Raw genomic sequence first — 13,565 nt, forward strand, 5'->3', positions numbered from 1 at the left:
AAGTGGAAACATCGTTGATTCAACCAGTGTGTGCCCAGTGGGATGTTTCCCCGGATGGACCAACAAAGATATTTAATTTGGTAAATATCAACATTTAAGCACGATATTCATAAAAAAACACAAGATAGCAGGCGAGGCAACCTGGGGAGGGAAACGCAAAGACCATTCAGCAGCAGAGGTTAGAGTTCGTCTGTTCAGTGAAACCAAGCAATACAATTTCAACATTATCGGTAACAACCCCTGAATGCACCATTACCTTCTATAAGGGCAGAATTAAATGTCAGAATTGATTTGGGGAGGGAGGGCTGAGATATAAGCGGGCAGCTCTGGCGGCCATTTTGTTCCAGCGCAGCCCTGTATTTGGTCTCCCTGGATCATTAGCAGACGAAGCAGAGAGAAGAGCTGGAAACACATGAAGGAGGTGTGGGCACCCATCACAACTGTCTCCAGTGACAGGGGATGAAATAAAAAACAGGGAAGAGAGGAAGAGTGAGAGAATCCAAAATGAAAAAGGAACTATGCACATAGAATGCCAGAGGAGTTCTTTAAATGTCCCACTGCTTTGTAAATAAGTTAGTTAGCTACAAAAATACCTGGCTTTGTTCTGAGCGGATCACTTTACTAACCAATGCTTCTTTCGGTGCCAACAAATGGAGCCGTTGCTTCAATGAGACGATTAGATTATCCCTTTGAAGGCTGCAGTTGGACAAGCAATTCTATCATTGCCTGGGAACACAAAAATAATTGGGCAACAGTGGGAAAAGTGTGATATTCACGCCTCTACTGAGACTGAACCATGCCTGGAATATCTAATGGGGCCTTTCACTCTCTCCTGCCTTGTTTGGGTTCCCATTCATCATGAAAAACTCAATTACTTATGTTCCCTAACATGCATGGTTATTAATGCTCTAATTATGCTTCTCCCTCTAATCTTTTGCCTTGCAATTTGGGTGATATACCGTATGTGTGAACAACATGGCAGGTCCCATAGAAGTGAAAGCTGAATTAGGAATTGTTGTGCTATAAAGCACCTTCTCTTGGGAGCCATCGGCGAGATAGAGAGAGCCTGTCATTGGTTGTCTATACATGGGGATTTATGTAAGCCCACTGAGCATGTGTGTGCATATGCGTTCTCCCTAAGTATGTCATGTATAGACAGGGCTGAATAATCAGTTGCTAATACAGTTACCCACTAATATTATATAGCTAACAGCTCATAGCATTCCAACATGATAACATGATTTAATCAAACCCCAAACTAGCCCCCTATCACTTCCTCTGGTTCCTATTAAGTCGGCCCTGACAGCTTTAGAGGGGTGAAATAATTTGGGAGGTTTTGAAGATGCCTGTGAGAGCCTTGGGGAGCCCCTGCAGAGTGGCTGTGGAGGCCCTGTACTGCCTGCAGCCATGACTGTTCTTCAAGGCTTCTCCTCTGAGCATTTTTACAACAGCACAAATTAGGAGGAAGGAATGCCTCTGTCAGTGCAGCCCAGACAGCCAACTTGGGCAGAAACTTGGATGACAATGAAGAAACGGAGGGCGTCATAAACTGCGGAAAATAAGCTCTCACTTTCAAACGTTTACGGCAGCTCAAATATCTAATGATACCTCTCATAGCTTTTAATCTTTAATGTGAAAAATTTATCATCCCATTCATTATCTTAATAGCTGTCATTTTTCTCTCCCTAAAGTGATGATTTATAACCATTAAGCCCCGCGTCAGCTTGTGTGAGAGGGATTTATAGTAATGTTTGCACCAGGTAGCCTCCAACCATATTTCATTACTCTGACAAGCCATTAAAATGCCCTGATGATTAAACAACAGCTCTGAGGTCAGTGTGTATGGCTGTTAACTTACACTGTATACTCCAGGCTGGGGATTGAGACAGACACACAGCCTCTCTTCTCTCTCTCCCTCCAGACTGTGTGTGAATGTATGGATGTTGTGTATCTCATTCTATACAGTGGGGGGAAGAGAGAGTCGCTAACACCGAGGGAGATTGGAATAAAGATACGCCAGAGATGCAAAGATATTGCTGTGTTACTGGGTGACTAGAGCCGTGGTGCTTTTTGCTAAAGAGGTTTTGCACCATGAATGAGACTAGGTAGATATTTTAAAGGAACTCTGGAAGCAAAACATTGAGTAGTTTGTTTATTTGGTGATGGAGACGAGGTTGTGCTTTGAGTGGCATAGACCTAACTCACCAATGTTGCTTGGGAAAAAGCAGCCCACAAAATGGATCCCCTTTGGATCCAGTAGGAGGGGAGAGGAGGGGAGAGGAGGGGAGGAGAGAGGAGGGGAGGAGAGAGGAGGGGAGGAGAGTGAACGGCAGGCCTGGAAGAGCTACGTAGCTGGGGGAGGATTTACCTCCCCTGCATGTTCTATGATACATACACGTCTAATATCCTATATAGGGTCCAGCGGTCACAATTGATCACCGATGCTGTGTCTGACACTGACTGACAGCGGCTGTAATTGCTATGTTTGCTTTGGGAGTAGAGCAGGGGAACAGAGCAGGGCCGAGCGGTCTAAACACACTGGGCTCCCTCCTCACTGCATTACTACAGCCCAAAACCCCAGGAGCCCCACTCTGGACATTGCATCATAGATTGGACTACACATAGCTGAGGACAAGGGAAAAGTGTCTGATACTGGATGTGTGAAGAATATACAAGGACATTGTGAAAACTTTGGTTGTGGTGTTGGATGACTCCATTTTTATACATGTTCATCCATCAAAATCTCATATTGTACATATTGTTTTTTAATCAGACGCCATTTAAAATCCTGTGTTGATATCTTTGTGTCTAGGCTGCATGGCAGTCATGTTTTCAGAGAATAGTTTTTGTCTATCAGTTCTCTCATTTAATGTCTGTGGTACCTGTTCTGTACGTCTAGCTCTGTAGATCCCTTTACAGCAGTGGTATTCAAAGTCGGGGTCGCTGGGGAACTGCACTGTAAAAATATACAACGTTTTTTGAGAACGATAAATTCGATTGTATGGTTGTGTCATTAGATTTGGGGTGGGGTCGCGAGAAATTATTGTGAAAAAGATTGAATGCCATTGGTTTGAACGCCATTGGTTTGAATACCATTTGTTTGAATGCCATTTGTTTGAATGCCATTTGTTTGCAGGCTATAGCATAGTATACATGTGGAAGAGAATATATCAGCTCCTCTCAAATGAGTTAGAGAAAAATACTGTTGTTTTGTCCCTGATGAAAAGCAGATAAATGCATCTAATTTGCAATGGTTAACGCAAATGTAGGCATACGAATGTTAATTACCACTACAAATACAACAGTGGTAACAATGAAAAATCTACTTACACATGTAGCGTGATGCCATTCCCCATAACACTTTTGTCGACGTGAAACAGGATGTTTAGCACCCAGCTGTAGTGTGAAGCTGTGAACGCATGGGGAAATGGTACTTGTAACTCAGAGTATTTTCTTTTGCAACTTTGCAAGTTTTTTATCTATCGGCAAGGCACATGAAATCCCAACTGGTCAGACTCTAGGCTTCTGATGCTTGGCTTTAGTCATGAATCAAACCACTGCTGAAATGAAAGCAGTTTAGAAGGCTGCCAAGATTCTACTCAAACAAGTTAGTGATTAAAAATACATGTCAAAAGAATCTTTGTGTGACAACAAGTTCTCCCAAATTATTGTTGAACTTCTAATGTTCCCGGCAATGACTTCAAAGGGGAAATTAAATATTAAAGCTATTATCTAAGACTCTCTTAATGTTATCTAAGGTTAAGTTATATATATAATGCCGACCTTCACAACTATTTTACGTAATAGAGTCCAATTTTGGAGGAGGAACATGATCAAGGGGGAACTGATCCGGTATGTAGACCCACAACCTATGTGACATACTCCATTCATTTCATACTCCTTTGTAGACCACATTATGCATAGAATGTTCTGCATACGATATGTAATCGGTAACACCCTGTATTTCACCTCAGTCTAGTTTGATTTCTCTGCTACTGGCTGTCTCTATCTGGCATGATATTCACAGACTAGGCTTGATGTACCAACATCATAATGATTACTTTCACCTTGTAGCTGGAGTTTTGCTGTTCTGAATGTGAAATATCATTGCAGCCACTGCACCCGATACCATAACCTCAATCACTACTGTTTACCCAACTGTAAAATGGTAAATAACTAAGCATTTGAGCGAGGTTAGTGTAGTCGGAAAGCGAGTTGAAAGCCCGGGCTCTGATAAATTTGTCGGAAAAATGCTCCTGGAGTATTTGTTGTCGACTGTGCATCAGTGAGGAGCTGGCCTGGGATTTGAGTCTTGCTGAAGCCAAGCAAAGCATGCCAGATCACTAATTGCACAATTTAAAACCAAAGTCCCTAGCAGCTTGTCGTTTGCAACAGAGGGAAGAGCCATTGCTTAATCAGTGAGCTCAACACAGATATACCCAGCTCTCTGTTGAGATACTAGAGATGTATGATGGAGAGTCCCTCCAAGCTCTGAGTCAATACCAAGAGCTAAGACAATATATATATACAGTAACTGGTGTCAACTCCGTAATGACAGCCTAGAAGGTGGTTATGGCTGTAGGATGACTGAGATGATGCACATGAATCGATAGCAGCTAATCAGGTTGGCATCAGGTGATTGGCTGAGTGTTCATTAAGGGTTGTTATGGAAAATGGTAATCGCCTGAAGGAAGAAGGTAATGATTTTCATAACCCTCTAAATACTGCATATGGTTTCTGAGCTCATAGGTGTAACGGGCGTCATATAGAGGAGACCAAGGCACAGCGTGTTGAGTGCTCATCGTTATTTTTTTATGAAAACGAACACTAGACAAAATAAACAAAATGACAGCCAACAGTTCCGTCAGGTTATACAAACTAAACAGAAAGCAACTACCCATGAAAACCAAGGGAAAAAAGGTTGCCTAAGAATGGCTTCCAATCAGAGACAACGATAGACAGCTGCCTCTGATTGGAAACCATACCCGGCCAAAACATAGAAATACCAACATAGAATGCCCACCCCCTATCACACCCTGACCTACCTAAACAGAGAAAAACCAGGCCTCTTAGGTCAGAGCATGACAATAGGAGTCATAATCCGATCAGAATAATGATGTAGTTATTTTTCCTAACAGACATAGACATTGATCATTTCTGAGGTGGTGAGATGTAAAACTCTGTCTAGTACTGGCGATTTCCAGCTAGGCCAAAATAAAAGATGTCTTGCACTATACCAATGCTTTTTTGGATTCATTTGCTCCATAAAACAATGTTTGGGGATAATAGTTGAAATATGCTTCTTTGCCGCTTTCTTCAACAGGGCCCCTGGAGTTAAATGAACTCCAGTAAGCCAAGCACATATACTTCTCCGTAAGAATGCTTAGAAGTCTGTAAATCTAAGTGCTAAAACGCATTACTGTGGTACACTATTCCTGCAATTTCACTGTTGAGACAAACTGTTAACACTTGTAGCAACACTGGCTAGTGGAGTTGAAAGTGTTCTGGCGGTGAGGACATTAGCTAGCTGTGAAAGAGAGAGTGACAGGCCAGCCAAGGCACACACTACTCTCCATGAGAACAGTTTAACTAGCACTAGTAGGGCTGCTCCACTGGCCCTATAGAGGCAGACATTCTGCCATTCTGTTGTTCAGGTGGACTTCTGCTCTGCTCTGAGCTGGGCCTAACGACATAACACACTCCATCAGCGACAGAGCAGGAAAAACACTGTCCCTCACGCATCACACGCATGCGCGCTCACCCTCACACAAGCACACACACACGCACAGACTCACGCACAGAAAGACAGCCCCGCAGTCAATTCCTCAGTGAAGCAACATCCATCTCATTTTCACTCTGCTCTCTCTCTCTCTGTATCTCTCTCTCTCTCTCTCTCTCTCTCTCTCTCTCTGTGTCTCTCTGTGTCTCTCTCTCTCTGTGTCTCTCTCTCTCTGTATCTCTCTCTCTCTCTCTCTCTCTCTCTCTCTCTCTGTGTCTCTCTCTCTCTGTGTCTCTCTCTCTCTCTGTCTCAACTAGAAAGATGCAGCACTGAGGGCCTTGAATTAAAAAGCCAATATGTAAAACCATAGAGGGATGCCATTTTGAAAAAGTGTTTCATCAATGGAAATCATATTAACATGATAAAGGGCAGATTGGGAGGCGAGGGGCATTGATTCAGATGACGCTCCTCCAGTCCACGCCGCCATGTCCACTTCAGACATGTTAATGAATCACAACACAACGGAGGGTGGGAGAGATAGAGAGAGAGATGGAGGGAAGGAGACAGAGAGAGAGAGAGAGAGAGAGAGAGAAGGGTGGGGTCAAAGAAGCAGAAGAAGAGAGGGTAGGTGGAGAGGAATGTAGCAGCACTTAGGTAGGGGGCATTTCTGGACACTGGGTTTGATGTTAGGCAGTCAGGGCAGAGGGCTGCTGACAAGGCCGTTCTGAGTGAACTGAACCAAAGCCTGGTGTAAAGAGGTGTGGCTGTGGCAGAGTGTTACAGAGACTACCCTACACCCCCTGGTGACCAGGACTACACACAGGCTGCCTAGGGGAGCCAGCATCCAAGGGTTCACACACACAGCATAGGCTGCGACATGAAAGTGACAAGTCCATCGCTGCCAGGCCAAACAGGTGATTTACTTATCAGAGAACACACGGTAGACAGAGAGAGAGAGGCCACAACACAGAGACAGCTGGGTCATTATCAACTCACCTTCAATTAACTGTCCTTGGCACACAGCACTCCAACCAGCCATGAGACATTCATACCAAATAAACCCATTCAAAATGACTCCTCACTAAGGATCAGGTGGATTCTTTGAGGAGCCCAAATAAAACTTTCTTCATCAAAGGACGGACTCAAAGGGATTATGTTCAATTGCTTGCCATGCTACAGAGAGGAGGGACTGGAAGAAGAAGAAGAAGATAAGGAGTGCGGGAGAGGAGGAGGCCCCTTTGGAGTGTGATGGCGCAGCACCTTTGTTAAATATGAATAATTAAGTGGGATAATGAAAGTGTTTCATCTTCATTAGGATCAGAAAATAGGACTATGATACATAATTGAGAGTAGTTTCACTTTAATAGAATGAACAGAAGTCATTTGGTATTGGAATGTGCAGGGGTGATTTAGCCAAAAGAAAGTGTATTATTAGGTTTAATAGAATACCTACACATGATCAATGCCATGAGTGGAGCTGGTAGTTTGTCTCGGCTTCTCCAGATGATTAGCGTAATAGAATAATGGCCTGATGAATTCACATTGCTCCGGCATTGATTACAGAGAGCGCCACACATTTTTCATGCCGAGTGCAGCTACACAGACCATTCATTACCCCTCTAATACATGTGACATAACAGCTGCATGACACATTATACAGGATGCAGACTGACTGTGTCTTTGTTGGAACATGCTCTGCCAAATCAGGATTAGGGCAGCAGGTACCCTAGTGGTTAGAGTGTTGGGCTAATAACCGAAAAGTCATCGGTTCGAATACCCGAGCTAACAAAGTTAAAAATCTGTCAATGTATCCTTGAGCAAGGCACTTAACCCTAATTGCTCCAGGGGTACCGTACAGCTATGGCTTAACCTGTAAAATAACACATTTCACTGAACCTATCTGGTGTATGTGACATACAGTACCGGACAAAAGTTTGGACACATGTGAGTACTCCTTTAAGTAAATTCACCGGAAGTTTGCGGTGGGTATGCTAGTTCTGAACATCACATGCTAATGTAAAAAGCTGGTTTTTGACATAAATATGAACTTGATTGAACAAAACATGCATGTATTGTATAACATATGTCCTAGGAGTGTCATCTGATGAAGATCATCAAAGGTTAGTGCTGCATTTAGCTGTGGTTTTGGTTTTTGTGACATATAGGCTAGCTTTGAAAATGGCTGTGTGATTATTTTTGGCAGGGTACTCTCCTGACATAATCTAATGTTTTGCTTTCGCTGTAAAGCCTTTTTGAAATCGGACAGTGTGGTTAGATTAACGAGAGTCTGGTCTTTAAAATGGTGTAAAATAGTCATATGTTTGAGAAATTGAAGTTATAGCATTTATGAGGTATTTGTATTTCGCGCCACGCGATTCCACTGGCTGTTGACGCAAGTGTCCCACCTTGTCCAGGGAGGTTAAGCCTGTTGGAAAAGCATTCAAGGTGAAGCTGGTTGAAAGAATGCCAAGAGTGTGCAAAGCTATCATCAAGGCAAAGAGTTGCTTCTTTAAATATAAAATATATTTTGATTTGTTTAAATCTTTTTTGTTTACTACATGGTTCCATATATGTTATTATAAAGTCGGAAGTTTACATACACCTTAGCCAAATACATTTAAACTCAGTTTTTCACAATTCCTGACATTTAATCCTAGTAAAAACTCCCTGTCTTAGTTAGGATCACTACTTAATTTTAAGAATGTGAAATGTCAGAATAATAGTAGAGAGAATTATTTATTTCAGCTTTTATTTCTTTTATCACATTCCCAGTGGGTCAGAAGTTTACATACACTCAATTAGCATTTGGTAGCATTGCCTTTAAATTGTTTAACTTGGGTCAAATATTTTGGGTAGCCTTCCACAAGCTTCCCACAATAAGTTGGGTGAATTTTGGCCCATTCCTCCTGACAGAGCTGGTGTAACTGAGTCAGGTTTGTAGGCCTCCTTGCTCTCACACACTTTTTCAGTTCTGCCCACAAATGCTCTATAGGATTGAGGTCAGGGCTTTGTGATGGCCACTCCAATACCTTGACTTTGTTGTCCTTAAGCCATTTTGCCACAACTTTGGAAGTATGCTTGAGGTCATTGTCCATTTGGAAGACCCATTTGCGACCAAGCTTTAACTTCCTGACTGATGTCTTGAGATGTGGCCCAGTAAAATGTAAAAAAATAAAAAAATAAATAAATAAATTGTTCCTCCTCATGATGCCATCTATTTTGTGAAGTGAAGTCCCTCCTGGAGCAAAGCACCCCCACAACATGATGCTGCCACTCCCATGCTTCACGGTTGGGATGGTGTTCTTCGGCATGCAAGGCTCCCCCTTTTTCCTCCAAACATAACGATGGTCATCATGGCCAAACAGTTCTATTTTTGTTTCATCAGACCAGAGGACATTTCTCCAAAAAGTCCGATCTTTGTCCCCATGTGTGGTTGCAAACCGTAGTCTGTCTTTTTTATGGTGGTTTTGGAGCAGTGGCTTCTTCCTTGCTGAGCGTCCTTTCAGGTTATGTCGATATGGGACTCGTTTTACTGTGGATATAGATACTTTTGTACCTGTTTCCTCCAGCATCTTCATAAGGTCCTTTGCTGTTGTTCTGGGATTGATTTGCACCTTTCGCACCAAAGTACGTTCATCTCTAGGAGACAGAACGCGTCTCCTTCCTAAGTGGTATGATGGCTGCATGTCCCATGGTGTTTATACTTGCGTACTATTGTTTGTACAGGTGAACGTGGTACCTTCAGTGGTTTGGAAATTGCTCCCAAGGATGAACCAGACTTGTGGAGGTCTACAATTTGTTTTCTGAGGTCTTGGCTGATTTCTTTTGATTTTCCCATGATGTCAAGCAAAGAGGCACTGAGTTTGAAGGTAGGCCTTAAGATACATTCACAGGTACACCTCCTACTGACTCAAATGATGTCAATTAGCATATCAGAAGCTTGTAAAACCATGACATCATTTTCTGGAATTTTCCAAGCTGTTTAAAGGCACAGTCAATTTAGTGTATGTAAACTTCTGACCCACTGGAATTGTGATACAGTGAATTATAAGTGAAATAATCTGTTTGTGAACAATTTTTGGAAATATTACTTGTATCATGCACAAAGTAGATGTCCTAACCGACTTGCCAAAACTATAGTTTAGGAAACAAGAAATTTGTAGAGTTGTTGAAAAACGAGCTTTAATGACTCCAACCTAAGGTTATGTAAACTTCTGACTTCAACTGTATATATTTGTTTCATGTAATGGTCTGGCCCAGTGAGACTAATGATTATGCTAAATGGTACTACAGTAAGTGCAGCAGTGGTGCACAGAGGAACATCTAGCATACAGCTGCTGTGCTGCTATAGCATGGACGGATACTCAGAACCTTCCAGGAAAACATTCAAGAGTTTAACTCCAGTAGCAATGTGACCCCTGGGGTGTGCTGTACACAAACAGCACAGCCATTTTATAAACATGAACCCATGACAGCGTCCTGCCAGTCAGTCCATATTCAGGGGATGGCTGTCTAGCAGAAAGAGAAGGGTCTTTATCACTTCAAAGGCGACTGTCCCTCCGGCGTCTCTGGGTTGCCATGACTGGTGCTCCGCTCCCTCGCTCCCTCGCTCCCTCGCTCGCCCCTCTTTTGCTGCATTTGTCCAATCTTGGAAAGCCCAGAGTCAGGAAACACAAGGTCTTTTCAAAGTTAGTCAACAGGCCTTTGATGGCCAGCCAACGGAGTCAGCAACCCTGCGACAAGGTGCTGGGCCATTATCATTCAATAGACAGGCGGGATTTTGCATATTTAACAGGAAATTTCACTTAGCTTTTTTGACACAGGGCATTATGCAGGGTCTCTGTACAATAAACCCATCAGCACCTTGCCAATTTGTTGTTTGGGTTTTTTCATTTTGGTGGAAAAATGCATTTTTGTTTGTGCTATGCACAGTACATTCAAAGCGTGCAGGGAAATAAAATGGTTTGTCTGTTTGTTGACAAGTATATTGGACAAACATTTTAAGTTAAATGTTTTCTTTCTTTTCTCATATTTTGCTATGAACCTCATAAAGAAAGAACATAAAACTGTCCCATTCCATTATCTTCTATAATAGTGGAACCAATATAGGTAAAACATTGAATTCAGACAAAGGCATATTATTAGCTTGGTCAATGTCAAGAGCAGCAGCAAGTCTAGAAAGATCCATGGTGACATTCTGATAGGGACACCTTACCTCACCACCACAGTGTCTCCATGTCCATTCTGATAGGGAAACCTCACCACCACAGTGTCTCCATGTCCATTCTGATAGGGACACCTAACCACCACAGTGTCTCCATGTCCATTCTGATAGGGACACCTCACCACCACAGTGTCTCCATGTCCATTCTGATAGGGACACCTCACCACCACAGTGTCTCCATGTCCATTCTGATAGGGACACCTCACCTCACCACCACAGTGTCTCCATGTCCATTCTGATAGAGAAACCTCACCTCACCACCACAGTGTCTCCATGTCCATTCTGATAGGGACACCTCACCTCACCACCACAGTGTCTCTATGTCCATTCTGATAGGGACACCTCACCTCACCACCACAGTGTCTCCATGTCCATTCTGATAGAGAAACCTCACCTCACCACCACAGTGTCTCCATGTCCATTCTGATAGGGACACCTCACCTCACCACCACAGTGTCTCTATGTCCATTCTGATAGGGACACCTCACCACCACCATGTCTCCATGTCCATTCTGATAGGGAAACCTCACCTCACCACCACAGTGTCTCCATGTCCATTCTGATAGGGACACCTCACCTCACCACCACAGTGTCTCCATGTCCATTCTGATAGGGAAACCTCACCTCACCACCACAGTGTCTCCATGTCCATTCTGATAGGGACACCTCACCTCACCACCACAGTGTCTCTATGTCCATTCTGATAGGGACACCTAACCACCACAGTATCTCCATGTCCATTCTAATAGGGACACCTCACCTCACCACCACAGTGTCTCCATGTCCATTCTGATAGGGGAACCTCACCTCACCACCACAGTGTCTCCATGTCCATTCTGATAGGGACACCTCACCTCACCACCACAGTGTCTCTATGTCCATTCTGATAGGGACACCTCACCTCACCACCACAGTGTCTCCATGTCCATTCTGATAGGGACACCTCACCACCACAGTGTCTCCATGTCCATTCTGATAGGGACACCTCACCTCACCACCACAGTGTCTCCATGTCCATTCTGATAGGGAAACCTCACCTCACCACCACAGTGTCTCCATGTCCATTCTGATAGGGACACCTCACCTCACCACCACAGTGTCTCCATGTCCATTCTGATAGGGAAACCTCACCTCACCACCACAGTGTCTCCCATGTCCATTCTGATAGGGACACCTCACCTCACCACCACCGTGTCTCCATGTCCATTCTGATAGGGACACCTCACCACCACAGTGTCTCTATGTCCATTTTGATAGGGACACCTAACCACCACCGTATCTCCATGTCCATTCTGATAGGGACACCTCACCTCACCACCACAGTGTCTCCATGTCCATTCTGATAGGGACACCTCACCTCACCACCACAGTGTCTCTATGTCCATTCTGATAGGGACACCTAACCACCACAGTATCTCCATGTCCATTCTGATAGGGACACCTCACCTCACCACCACAGTGTCTCCATGTCCATTCTGATAGGGAAACCTCACCTCACCACCACAGTGTCTCCATGTCCATTCTGATAGGGACACCTCACCTCGCCACCATAGTGTCTCCATGTCCATTCTGATAGGGACACCTCACCTCGCCACCATAGTGTCTCCATGTCCATTCTGATAGGGACACCTCCCCACCACAGTGTCTCCATGTCCATTCTGATAGGGAAACCTCACCTCACCACCAGTGTCTCCATGTCCATACAAAGTTCCAAAACTCCACATTAAGTTACAAATTGCACTTCATACTTGTATTAACAGTATATTTTGAATGTACTGAATGTACAGCACACTCTCCTATTGCTCTGATGGCTGACTAGTGCTGGAGCTGCTGCTGTTGGGACTGTGGTGGTTGGAGACTGTTCCTGTTCAGGAGATTCCACAGTGGAGCGGCCACCCCTAATGAGTGACAGGCGTTCCCCCTTCTCTCCCCTCTCTGTGGGCTGGCACCCCTCCGTCCCCTACCTCCCTCTACTCCCTTGGCACGGGCAGCCCATGCAGCGCCCCCAGGAGCCCCCACCGGGCAGCTCCAGAGGACCAGAGTCCCATGGCGAGCTGCTAATGATCCATATGATGGCCGGGGCCAGACATTGTTTAGGCTACATTACCTAGAGAGGGCCAAACAACCATTTGCAATGTCACTTGATAATGGTGCAAAAAACAAATCTAGCAGACCTTCATATGGGTAATTAATTTGTCTGTGCGTCGGGGCACTTCGCCTCTCCCCGCGTCTCTCTTTCTGCCTTCCCTATACTCTCCAAAAGATTTCCAATTGCTGGCAGACAATGGTTTCAGAAAGCAGTAAAAGGCCATTGATCTATTTGCAAATACCCGTCCCCATGCTGCGAAATGCATCTTGCTGTGTTGCGTTAAGCAATTCCACATTTTAATGGGCAGACTATTGATGGCTGATGCCAAAAGACTACGGTATTGACGCACTCAAACATATCCACAATGAGGTCCAAGGGGGATAGCACCAGCTCAGCACAATAAACAAAGAAAGGGGCATCAAACTGAAAAAGAAGAGTTGCATAATGTTGCAGAGCTCTCATAAAAAGTAACTGTAATGTGTGCCTGGTGATTGACTTTCAGAATCGATGGTAGATCCTGAAGTACGCAGCAG

The 13,565-nt window shown here is 44.1% G+C and overlaps 1 long non-coding RNA gene across 1 annotated transcript in view; it reads right to left on the minus strand.

Annotated features, from left to right (window-relative positions):
* The window catches only part of LOC115202545 (uncharacterized), a 263,397-nt gene that overhangs the window by 76,917 nt on the left and 172,915 nt on the right, over positions 1 to 13,565 (minus strand). The window lies entirely within an intron of this gene.

The sequence above is a fragment of the Salmo trutta genome, chromosome 1, assembly GCF_901001165.1.
Source record: "Salmo trutta chromosome 1, fSalTru1.1, whole genome shotgun sequence".
Classification (NCBI taxonomy): Eukaryota; Metazoa; Chordata; class Actinopteri; order Salmoniformes; family Salmonidae; genus Salmo; species Salmo trutta.